The following is a 12,389-nucleotide window of genomic DNA, read 5'->3' as shown; positions in this document are numbered from 1 at the left end:
GTCTGGGCCTGTGTTTGTGTGTTTGGATGAGAAGGGTTCTCACGTGTGTCCAGAGTTTTGTGTGTGTGGGGGGGCCACTGGGGGCTGAGTGCCATCAGTGATGTGACTGTCATCTGAGTAGTACTTGATGTTTTGATCCATGACCGTGATCCATGACTCTGTCCCTGGTCACTGATGTAGCCTAGATTCCAGACTCAGATTGAGCCCTGGTCCTGGTCACTGGTCACACTCTGCGTCTTGACCCTGGTCACACATTGAGCCATGATCCCATGTCTCATCTGGAGTCATTTGTGCACGTTCATATGTAATTATGCACGTGTCATGTGCTTGGAAGGCAGCCCCCTGTTCCAGCCACGTGCAACTGTCAGCCATGTGACATGCTTGTCTTGGAAAGTCTGAGTCAGAGGTTTCCACCCACAGCACAAAAGTGTCTCACAAAAGTGAGACAGAACCTGTCACCCTAGTTGTACACACATTTGCACACACGTGCTCAACATGTACACATGAGGTGACTTCTCCCAACAGGACTCACGGCCCCATCCCCACAACACTCCTACACCAGCCTGGCCGATGGCAGTGAGGGCCTTGGGAGCGGGGCCATTAGGGAGGGAAAGGGGATCTTTGCAGAATTCCCAGATGTTTGGGTGGGTGGGTGGAGGACAGGCCCAGGAGGATGGACTGGTGCCGGGGTTAAGGGGGGCCAGGAGCACATCCAGGGAGTTCAGTCCTGTGGTTCTGCTCGGACAGCTCGCTGGGTCTTTCACTCGTGGTGGCTGCATGGGTTTTGCAGTTCCTATTTTAAAAAAGAATACCCAGAGTTACATTGAGCACAAAAGTGAGAGCTGGCAAGATCCTTCGAAATCACCTGCTGTACCATCACTTGAAAACAGTGGAGGTGAGGCCCAGCATAGGGACGTCAGTACAGGCCAGGCCTGGGCCAGACACCTTCCACGGTGCTCATCCTGCTATGCCAGCGTTTCAGGAGGTGTTCTGCCTGACACTGATCCCACGTGGGCTCCAGGAAGGGCAGAGTTCCATACCCACTGTGTCATCTTCTCCTGGGTCCACGTGCCTGGCAACCATAAAGGCTCTCAGAAGTCCTGTAAGCGGCTCCTGTTCCGTTGGGTTGGGGTTTCCCTAATTAGTGGGCACTTGGCACCCTCACTGAGCTGGCAGAGCAGACACTAGGACTGGCTGGTGGAAGGTGTGACCTTCCCGCACGGTCTGGTGGGTCCTTTCTCAAAACCTGATCCCACTCCAGGCACCTTTAGAGCCGGCTGGCTGAGGAGACTGGGGCACGGAATGCCATTGCCAGGCCCAGGGTGGCCCCATGGGTTATGCCAGTCTGTGCTCTCTCCCTGCCTGGGCAGACCCCAGCCCTGCTGGATGCAGCTGTCCTGGGGGACGTTCAGGACCCAGGCCCATCTCCCTCCCTGGGGGCCTCACCCAAGTGCATGTCCTGGGCCCTTTAACACCCTTGCCCCATCCCTGTCCCTGGTTTCCTTAGAGAGGGCAGTGAAGGGGCAGGCCAAAGGGAACAAGAGGAAGGGTGTCCAGATCACTGTCAGAGTCAGCCAGTTCCCAGCCCGACTTCTCCCATGCTAGCTGAAGGGCATTGTTGGCTGCTGCTGGGCCAGTGGTGGCCCTGGTGTCTAGGGGAATGGGGCGGGGTCCTGTGTGGTGGGACCATCACAGACATGTGCTTGAGGGTCGGGATACTCTGGTGTGGCAGGGTCGGGGGCATCTGGTTGTGGGGAGCTTTCCTGGGTGGAGTTCAGGGCACAGGATTCTCCTGCGGGGCTGCGTCTGGCTGTGTCTGGTCCCTTTGTTTTCCGACCCCTGCAGGCCCAGTGTGTGTCGGTGGGGGCGTGCAGTCCTATGAGTGGGGTGTTCACAAGTGACGAGTGTCAGGGGTGAGGCCTGACAGGGTAAGCAGCAAGTGTGGACAGCTCTGAGTTCACGGGATCTGCTGGACAGGCTGGGGAATGGTGCAGGGCGGTTCTGGGAGGATGCCTGCCCTGGTGCAGGGTGCTCAGGGCAGCTGCAGGGCACTGGCAGTGGTAATGGTTGTGGTGGTGTTGATGGTGATGAGGTGGTAATGTTGGTGGTGGCAGTGGTAATGTTGGTGGTGGTGGCACTGGTGGTGGTTTCAGTGGGAACCGTGAGGGTGGAGGCTGTTGTGACAGTTAAGATGGTGTAGGGGATGGTCTGAGCTGTTCGTGGGAAATTGTTACTGAGTCCAGACTCGTTCTGCTTGCCTCACGACAGGCCAATAAATTGGGAGACGAGTTGTTGGGGTAAGGAATAGCGACTTTATTTGGAAATCCAGCAGACTGAGAGGACGGCAGATCAATTTCTTAAGAGACCCATCCTGCTCCAGTCAGAATACAGGCTCCTTCTATACCAAAAAAAAAAAAAAAAAAAGAGAGAGAGAGAGAGAGAGTGGGTGGGGTTTGTTGTTGCAAACTTCTTGCTGTAGGAATGCTTTGTTCTTGCAGCCATCCATGTGGGTCAGGCCATGGTGTTCCTGCAAACCTCCAACAAAGCAAAGGTTATTCTCTGTTTTGCAACTTGCCATCTCTGCCTAAGTGCAGAAGTGCTGACATCCTTAAAGGTCAGAGCCCCAGAGTAGGCTCTCCTCTCTATTTCAGGCTAAAGGCAACATTGTTTCCCAAAAGGTGCAGAGCTGGCAAGGCTGAGACTGGAAAACAGGGCACAGTGGTCAAAACTAAAGGAGCAGATCCAATGTGGAGGCAGATTTGTTCTCCTCTGTTACAATTTGAAGCCCCCGTCCTCATGGGAACCAGGACACACCCTGGGCAGTTAATGAGGCTGAGTAGGTGAGGGGGCTGGGTGGGAGGGCAGAGGTGAGAGCTCATGGGGCCACACAGTCTGGAAAGGTGTCTTGGAGGGGACAGAGATGAACTGGCAGGGGTAGGGAGGTTTGGGATCTACTGGCGCCCGTGCAGGTGCCCAGAACCCAGCACGCAGCCTGACCAGGTCAGCCAGGGATGCACTTGCTGAGTGAGTGACCTATCGGCTTGAGGTTGAGCTGCGCCAGTGGTTGGAGTGTGATGGGGTGTGGGTGTTGAAGCCCCACGGCTGGCATGAGTAGGTGGCAGGCCTGACAGAGGTGGGCCAGACATGCACCAGGTGAAGGTCTGAGTGAGGGGAAAGGGCTCAGGCAGGGGTGCAGACCTCTGAGCTGGGCGGAGTCAGCAGATGCCCTGGGGTTGTTGAGACCCTGGCTCCCCCAGTGCGGCACACTTCCTTGCAGGGCTGGGGAGCTGAGGGGCCCCCCTTCTGCAGGGCCTCTGTGACCCTGTCCAAGTGGGTGGGGTGGGTCAGGTGAAGAGCCACCAGACCCCGAGGATGGCCAGGTTTCCAGACTTGGGGCAGGCCTGCGGCTGGAAGCTCTGACTCAGCATGGCCGGCACCAGGTAGGAGCCAGGAGTTTGGCATCCTGGGTTATGTGAGAAGACTTTGAGGCCCTGATCACAGACCCATGGGTGCTAAGTGAGCCTTAGACATCGTCAGTGCCTGGAGAGCCCGCCCCTCATGGGTAGGGACAAAGGCCTGAGGGTGCATGGTTCTCACTCAGCAGCTCACTCAGCAAGATCGAAGTCAGGCCGATCTCCGTCCCTCAGGGTCCCCTCAGGTCACAAGCATTGCCCCTACCCCTCAACAGAGAGGACATGGCACTGATCTGGGGAAGCAGGCGTGGGCCTGTCTGGGGAGGGGGGTTCTCACGGGCTAGTGGTCAGAGGGGAGCTGGGCACAGAGTGGGAGGTTGAGGAGGCTTCCAGGAGATGGCAGTGCCTCGGGAGAGCCCTGAAGGAAGAAGCTGAGTCAGCCAGGGGACAGGAGGGGATGTGGTCAGAGGGAACGGCGGCCAAGGTGAAGGCCTGGAGGCAGGAGAGGGCGCTGTGTTGTGAGTCCCCAGCGGCTCCATCCCAGCTGGTGTGTGTGGGCAGGGCTGCCCGCCGGGGCTGCGGGGGGACCTGTGAGCTCTGATGAGCTCCAGCTGCTGGGGGAGATGGGACCCGGGCAGGGAGCCCCAGCCCAGCAGCCGGGTAGGACCTGTAGGAAGAGCCAGGTGCAGTGCTCAGGAGCTTCCAGCTTATCCAGGTGGGTTCCCTGGAGGAGGCAACCCAGCACAAACCTTGGTCTGTGGGTCAGAAGGCAATAGAGGTGGGAGGCTGGCACTCTGGATGTGTGAAACGTGATTTAGCAGCACTTGTACCTGGCATGCGTGCTTTCGGGAGCCCAAAGGCCCAGCTGAGGAGTTTTGAGGGGCTTCTAGAAGCCTTTGCCTACAGAGACACCTTGCCCACTCCCTGTTCCTTCACTGGGGCTAGGTGCACTGACCCTGGCTTTTTTGTGCTGTGTGGGAGGACAGATATGAAGCCTTCTCACTGCTGTGTGAATTAGCCCATGAAACCCCAGGGGACCCTGATGTCCACAGTCCTATAATAACACCTGCTCCGCAGGCCTGCGTGAGGCATCCAGAATGCCGAGAAGGCCCAGGCTCAGTGGGAGGACACGTAGGCTGTGCTCTTCATGCACAGTCTTTGTTACCGTCCCTTGATCTCCCATGAGGCCTGTATCCCTGTTGTCTCTCTGAACAGCACGTGGGGTGAAGGTGTGTGCCTACTTCACAGGGGAGGCACTTCGGCCCTAAGTGGCCAGCAGTGGCCTCGGCTGTCCAGTTCGCCCTCATGGGGCTGGGCTGGACCAGCAGGGAGCTCCGCAGGGAGCAGGACGGCAGGGGAGCCGCAGGCTAAACCTCCTCCCAGGCTCTGACACACTGGGGCCCCGTTGTGGGTTGGGTGGGGGCCAGGCTACTCCCCTTTGGCAGCTGGTGACAGGAGCCAGGCTGCCTTCTCTTAGTGACCACCTGGGACACAGGATAAGGCTGTAGCCCCACACAGGGTCTGAAGTCGGAATGAGGCAGCTCTCAGAGGGCGGGGTCGCAGGGAGCTGGGGTTCCCTGTCTGAGTGTGGCTGGATGGGGGAACTCAAGGGGGGAAGTTGGGAGGGTCAGAGAAGGTGGGCCAGTCCCTGGGCCTGTGGGGTCCCTGAGGGCAGCATGGCCTTTTCTCTGAGTGAGGAGGGAGCAGCAGGAACGTTTTGAGCAGAGCATGTGTCCTGGCATATTCCCAATGATGCCACTGTGTTGGGGACAGGCAGAGGCAGGCAGGGTGGCCGGCAGTGGGTCCCACCAGGGTGGTGGCCATGGAATGGAAAACAGCAGTGAGAGTCTCGGTGCATTTTGACATGAAGGCTGGTTGCTGATGGGTGTGTGGGCATGAGAGGGAGGGAGGCGGGAGGGTTCCTGGAGGTTGCTGCCAGCTTGGAGGGGCACAGAGGGGCCATGCTGCCCAGCCACAGGGCTTCACTTGTCCCCACATAGCAAGTGTTGGCTGGGCAGTCTGCTCCTACTGAGGTGCAGGCAGCGGGGTGAGCAAGCCAGATGCTGGTCCCACCCTCCCAGAGGAGGATGCCAGCAGGAACATAAGGCCATCACGTGGTGGGAGAACTGGGCAGAGGGGGGAGGACCCACGGGTGGTGTGCAGCTGGTGGGTGTGCAGGCCTCGAACAGCCACTGGAGGGGCAGCTTACCATGGCAGTAACTGGCCTAACACACTGTGAAGGACAACTTGGCATCGGGGGGATGTGGGATCGGGACGCCAGCTGTCCAGGGAGCAAGGTGGGTGGATGGGGGTGTCATGGGGGTGGAAGGAGGTTGCTGGCTGTATTCTTGATTGACCAAGGGATCCAAGGGCTGGGGAGCAGCAGAGGAAACTCAGGTCCCAGCTCAGGGTCAGGCCCTGGGGTGCTGACTGAGGGCAGAAGAGGAGCTCAGAAGTGGAGCGAAAGGGACAGGTGGTTGTCCCTGGGGCTTGGTGACATGGGGGCTTTGGCCAGAGTGGGGTGGGAGGAGCCTGTGGTGAGGAACTGGTGGCCTGCAGAGGAGTGGGCAGTGGCTGGGCCTCCTTGGAAACCCTGGTCTGATGGGGGAGGCACAGCCTCTTCTCTGGGAGCTCTGATTTGAGGGGTCCGGGCCCCCCTACAACCTCCCCTCAACTCAGGCAGGGAGGAGCTCCCCGCTCCTGGTGCTGTGAGAGGCCCCTGCCCCAGCTCTTTCTGTCACCCTGGACATGGGGATTGGGGAGGAGCAGATGTCACTGACCTAGATTCCTCAGGTTTGAGCCCAAGAGTGGGGGCCTGGATCCGTGACCCAGGTATTCCAAGATTCTGAAGTTCAGACAAGAGGCAGCAAGTGGTCTCCCACATGTGGAAGTGGTCACTGTGTTCAAGGAAGGGAGGACCTGCTTGTGTTGCAGAGATGGTAACAGGTGTCCCCTGCAGCAGGAAGGATTTCAGTCAGACATGGGGAAGAACTTCCAGATTTTGTGGGTATATGAGGATGTATCCTAGAGGTGTAACTGAAAGAAGGAGGGCTAAGGATCCCCTGACGTTTGCCAGGTCAGGGTGTGCCTAAGATGCAAGAGAGGGTCCTCCGGTCAAAGACCACAACCCACATGTCCTGCTTGGGGCCAGTCCTTGGCTGATGTGCAGGGCAGCCTGGAAAGCTCTGCAAATGGCCTGGGAAACCTCTGTTGATGGGGCTCTGCCCTGGTGTTGAATGGGCCTTAGGGAGGCCCCCCTCCACCTGGTCTGGGTGTTAGACCATCCTTGAGGGTCCCTTTCAGGTCTGTGATTCCCAGTCCTGATTGCACAGCTCAGGTGTTGTAGGCTTTTGCGAGGTGGAGGGGATGTGAGGTGGTGAGACAAACAGAAACTGGAATCCTGGCCCTCCTGTGTTTTGCTGTGTGGCATCCGGCAATCCTCCCACCTCTTTGAGCCTCAGTTTCTTCACAGAGCTGAGCTGTGAATTATTTCCAAGATTAAATGAGAAAATGGACAGGAAGCTGTTAATATTGAGATGGGGGAGGGGGCAAGGAGAAGCTTCCTGTCCCTGTGCTGGAGGTCAGGAGCCCGTGCATGCTTCCCTGATCATCTCCACCAGGGACTGCAGAGCCAGGGGACACTTGATGGGGGAGAGGCCGAGGCCAAAGAGCCCGCGTTGCAATCCTCCAAGTTTTGAGTGAGCCCAGCAGGTGCCCGCCTCCTGGGCTGCCAGCCTGAGTAGCTGGTTCTCTGGAGGGGCCAGGGTTGCAGGCTGCGGGACCACGGGAGACAGCGGTGCAGACCTAGCCCCTCGGAAGGCAAGGAGGCCACAAACCCTAGGGGACCAGAGCCCCTGGGGATCCCCATTTGTGGGAGCCACAGCCCATAGGGGGAATGGTGGTGTCCTGCAGTTAGGTGCAGGCAGGATGTGTACCCAGGGCATCCACCCTGAGCCTGGGAAGTGGTCAGCAGGTGCAAGTGCGAAGTCACTTCTGTGCTGCCGTGGGCCTGTGCTAGGAGCGGTCCTTGCTGGGGTCGGCCATTCAAACATCTAAACGAGTGAGAGAGGTTGGGGTAGGACGGCGCCTTCTCCACTGCTGGGCGGGGACCAGTGTTCGTGTCTGGGACGTGCCTTAGTGCGGGTGGGGAAGGGGCACCTGTGAGAATGCATCACTGCTGCCCACACCTGCACTCTTCACAGCTGCTAATGCCTGGGATGATGTCAGCCACGTGCACGCACTTGGCTCCCTAAGGACTTGGAGCTGAATGTCCCCTAAGCATAGGGTGGACTGTAGCCTGATAGCAGGGCACTAGGTCAAATGTGACAGCAGTGTGGCCAGGAGGTGTGTTCCCAGGAGAGGAGGTGCCGGCTCTGTGCGTCCTGCAGCTGAGCCTCTCCTGACACATAACCTTTGCCATTGCACTCTCGGGGCCTGTCCTACCACCTGCAGGTCACCCCTCTGCAAGGACCTGCTCTCCGGCCCTCTGCCCAGCGTCCATCAGCCCCAGCTCTTACATGGTTTGGAAATGTGTTACTCAGTTGTCCTTGTCCCAGTGGCCTCCGTGAAGGATCCCAGGCACCATTTGTTGGGTGGATGGGCTAGCGGCAGGTGGAGGGGCAGACAGGGGGGTCAGGGTGCTGTGCTTGTGTGAGAGGTAACCGGGCTGGGAGTCGGGACTGTGGTATCAAGTGGGTAGGGCAGGGGTTCGGTGGGGAGCGAGGGGCCTCAGAGAGCGAGGGCAGCAGACCTCGGAGTCTGCACGTCCTCTGCTCCCATTTCCACTGAACTCGCCCCCTGTCCACATTGCTGACCCTTCACCTCTACAGGGTCCAGTCCTACTTGATGAGGGGGCACCTTCCCGGGGGCATGCAGTCCCTTGCCTCACCTTCCCCTGGGCTGGGCGCCATAAGCCTGTGGAGCCCCAGGGCCCCACTGCTGAGTCTGTTTAGGGACTGTCGACTAAAATAAAACCACACAATGTGAGAGTTGTGGGCTAAGTCTTATTGGGGGCAAAATGAGGATTATAGCCTAGGAGACAGCGTCCCAGAGAGCTATGAGAAGCTGTTCTGAGGAGGCAGGGGAGAGCTCAGTGTTACATGTGGTTTCAGTGAAGAGGGGGTTGTGTGCGCAGTCAAGCACACACTTAGGCAGAGGCTAGCTGCTCGTCAGGGGGAGCGGTTGTCACCGTTGACAAATTTAGTGTTTTTCCAGTTTGGAGGAGACACAAGATTTTATAATCTCCTTAAAATACCTATCTGAAGGCCTGCTCTACCAGTTTTCCCAGAGCAGAGAGCGCCTCATTCCTGATCTCCATCCTGAACGCCTTCCAGGTGTGTTGGAGGTCAGAGGCTGCAGTGGCTCACAGTTGAATCCAAGCCGAGTTAGATGGTAGGTGGCAACGTTATCCAGTCCTTGTAGAGGGAGATGGCGAGTGCCAGTGTTTAGTTAGCAGGATGGTCTGTCCATCAGCAAGCCTGGGGCTGCCCCTCCCAAATCTCCCCAGAACCTGGCCCCTTTGCCTTTCTCCACTCTACCCAAGGTGTGCAGGCAGGTGAGGCCTCAGCTCCTATGAAGCCCTCGCAGGTGCCCTTCCAGCAGAGGAAACCTCGAAGCCCTCAGCGTCTGCTGCCAGTGTCTGTGCCTTCAACACAGCCAGCGTTGAGGGGACCTGGCCTTGAGATCCGTGCCTTCCCTGTCCCCATTGCAGTGTTAAACCTTGTCCTGATGGCTTCAAGGATGGTGTGTCACTCCTCAAATGTCTGTCTGTTCCTAAGTCCCTGGGCTCTGCCCTCTCACTGAACCCTGAGTTAGACTCCTTTGTTCCGCAGACTGACCCCAGCCACCCCCCACCTCCCCACAGGCCCTCTCCCTGCCCAGGGGCAGGTCCACCTGCAGTCAACGCTGCCCCCCCCGCTGAGCTCAGTGGCTTTGATTGAAGGAATGGGCAGGCGACGGAACAGCAGGTGTGGAGGGGGCTGCGCCGGGGTGGGTGGTGAGGACCCTGGTTGCTGATCCCCCCCTGGGGGCTGACCTCGTGGCCGGGCCAGATTGGGCTGGTGCTGACGCCTCCCACCACCCCCCCCGAACTAGTCTTATTCCTTTACGTTTTGGAAAAGCTCCCATTCTCATAAAGTAGTTTCTTTTTCCATTTTAGGGAATTATATCTCTCTTTTGATAATTTTGTTTACTAGTGTTTCTTTCACGTGACAAAGGAATGGTTTTGTTCTTTGGAAAGGCTAAGCCAACCGAATGAATACTGACATTTAGGTCTAGGGCCGAAGAGAAATCAGTTTCTTCCTACCACCAATTATGCTGCGGGCATGAAAAGCGTAAAAGTGAAAAATAGAGTCACCATTCATTACAGATCTTTAGATTCCGTAGTGGCTCATTTGGCCAGAATAGGAGTTACAGACAAATAGGAAAGAAATCGCCTAATGTTTTCTGGAAAAAGACGGCTTTTTGTACAACTACATACTCTATCCCCCAAAATCTTACATGTTGCTTTTATGGAATAAAAAGTAGAGTGTGTAAACATATATAAATTTATGTATAATATATATTTTATAACATATAAATATATTCAATGGAATATATATATACATATTTATATATGCCGTTCAGCATATCACAGTAATTAATGACCGAGAAAATCAGTTTTTTCAAATAAAAATAGCCTATCAATAGCTTTCTTTCTGGAATACAATTTTGAAAATGTTTAATCTTAACTACACCACTAAGTACAGGTTGACGGATGATTACACAGATCTTAAAAGCAGTGATAAAGACCACTATCAGAAAACCTAATTGCCTTATCTTCATTCTAGATTAGACAGTTTGGTCATTTTACAGTTTGTCAGTTTGTAGCATCTTTCATAAAGTTAGTAAATTGACTTTTTCAAGGATATATTGTGCTTGAGTATCCTGAAGGTGAAACAAAGATTTATTAACTATTTTCCCATGGCAAGAATATCCTGTAGGAGTTGCATTGGACAAATTAGTTGAATTTCAGCTTTTCTTTACCTACTGTGATTTCTGTCTCCTTTTCATATTTGAGGGACTTTTGCATATCTTTCTTGGCTCGACAAGTGTATTGTCCAGCCATGTTTTTTTGTCCCTTTAATTGTGGAATTATTGCTATTTAAAAGGAATTTCACAGACGCATGCAATTCTTCCCAAATACATTGCACCAATACCACAGTTTTTACATGATGAATAGACATAGTACGTCCTAGGACTTGTGAACAGTGAACACTGTGATGTGCTCTCTAACAAACTTAGTCCAACTGATGTCTTACTGCCACCCACTGAAGTCCCATGTGTGCTGTGTTCTGCATCTTTAGTTTTAAAATTTGCAGTCATTCCCAATGTATGTAAAATTTCTACTCCCAGAAAAGTGCACATGTTCATTCAGTTTTAGGGGTAGGCATTTAGCCAACCACTGAAAGTAATATAAAACTAACGCAAAATACAATCATTTACCACAGGAGTTTGGATTTGTTGAATGATGTGTAAACATACTGGCATCATTGCTGCTGGGGCAAAGCACCACAGAAGCCAACTTGTAACAGGGTGACATGCTCGTGCGTTATCAAAGAACAGCTAGTTTGAGCTGGAATGGTCAGGGTCAGCTCTGTGACATTTCTGGGAGAGCAGAACCCAAATAGCCACCTAGTTTGTGGGCGTGTAGTGACCACGGGGAGTTGAGAATTATACTTAGCAATACGAATGTGTCTTGTTCAGGAGAGTGAAGAGTGTGACATAGCTGAAGGAAAGGAGCTACACAGGGAAACAGTGACAACTGATGACTAGGGCAGGTTGCATTGCAGAGGCTCTTAAAAAAGAAATGTTTCTGAAACCAAATTTAAAGATCCATTGAAACTCTGAAGGTTTTTTGAGTAGGTGAGTGAAAGAGTAAAATTATGACTTAAGATAAATTGAGAGCAATGCTTACTAATATGTCTTCCCAGGATCGTTGATGAACAGTTTTCTCCAAAAGACTCTCCCAGGTCAAATCAATGGGGAAATACCGGGTGTCTTTACTCTGGGTTTTCTCTAAGACATTAACATGTTAATGGGCACTTTGATGTCCTAAAGGAAAAGACAGCATTTCCCAAACACATTTGACCACGGAACACTGTCTAGGAAAACAATGTGGGGACCACGTATCCCATATACTACTGCCAGTGTGTCTACAAACTGATTTATGTAAGATGGGGACTGATGTATAATTTTAAATCACTCACTTGATTTACAGCTTAATTCTTTGTTCCCAAATTGGTAACAATGCAGACCTCTCCATTTTCTCCATAAGTGTATGTGTGTTTTGGAGTCTTCTACTGCCAAGAAGTTAGGAGGTGGTGGGATGTGGAATGACGCTTCCCTGGCCCTCTGTGTTGTCTGAGTACCCTGGGTGGCCTGCTGAGCTGTCCTAGTTGCTGCCTGGTCCTGGGGAGCTGGCCCTGCACAAGTGTTGCTGAGAGCTGTCTCATCACATCCAGTGACGTTACTCCTTCCCTTCCATTGTGAGACTGATGGGAACTGTTTTCCCTGATCTGTGCCGTGTTGAGGTGCAGGAAGTTCTGTGTGACTCTACCAGGCTCTGTCTTAGAGATGCGAGTTCGCTGTTCTGTGAGGGCTTCCTGATTCCTCTTGTTTTCTATTCAGGAAACGGTGCCCATGTCCTGTACACCTCGTTGTTCTGGGCTTTCCCCATGAGATTCCCACCTAAATCTTCATGCATGAATTGTTTTGTTTCTTACGAAACTGAATGTTAAAACTCATAGGCAACGAATGGCTCTGTTATTCCTTATATTCTTGTGTAACTTCTGTTCTCTGAGGAATGATCTGTCTCTTAAGACAGGTTAAGATGGAGTAAGATAGAGGCAAGAAATATGTGGGGAGAAAAATCAATGATTATTTTACAAATACTCCCTACCAGATTTCTTAATACCCTGTGGAAAATGCTGGTCTAAA

General features: G+C 53.9%; 1 protein-coding gene across 4 annotated transcripts in view; it reads left to right on the top strand.

The window, feature by feature from the left end:
- The window catches only part of LOC116660808 (adhesion G protein-coupled receptor B1-like), a 57,859-nt gene that overhangs the window by 13,595 nt on the left and 31,875 nt on the right, over window positions 1-12,389 (top strand). The window lies entirely within an intron of this gene.

The sequence above is a fragment of the Camelus ferus genome, chromosome 31, assembly GCF_009834535.1.
Source record: "Camelus ferus isolate YT-003-E chromosome 31, BCGSAC_Cfer_1.0, whole genome shotgun sequence".
Classification (NCBI taxonomy): Eukaryota; Metazoa; Chordata; class Mammalia; order Artiodactyla; family Camelidae; genus Camelus; species Camelus ferus.
The sequence above is the reverse complement of the archived record's forward strand: the minus strand, read 5'-3'. Positions and strand labels throughout refer to the sequence as shown.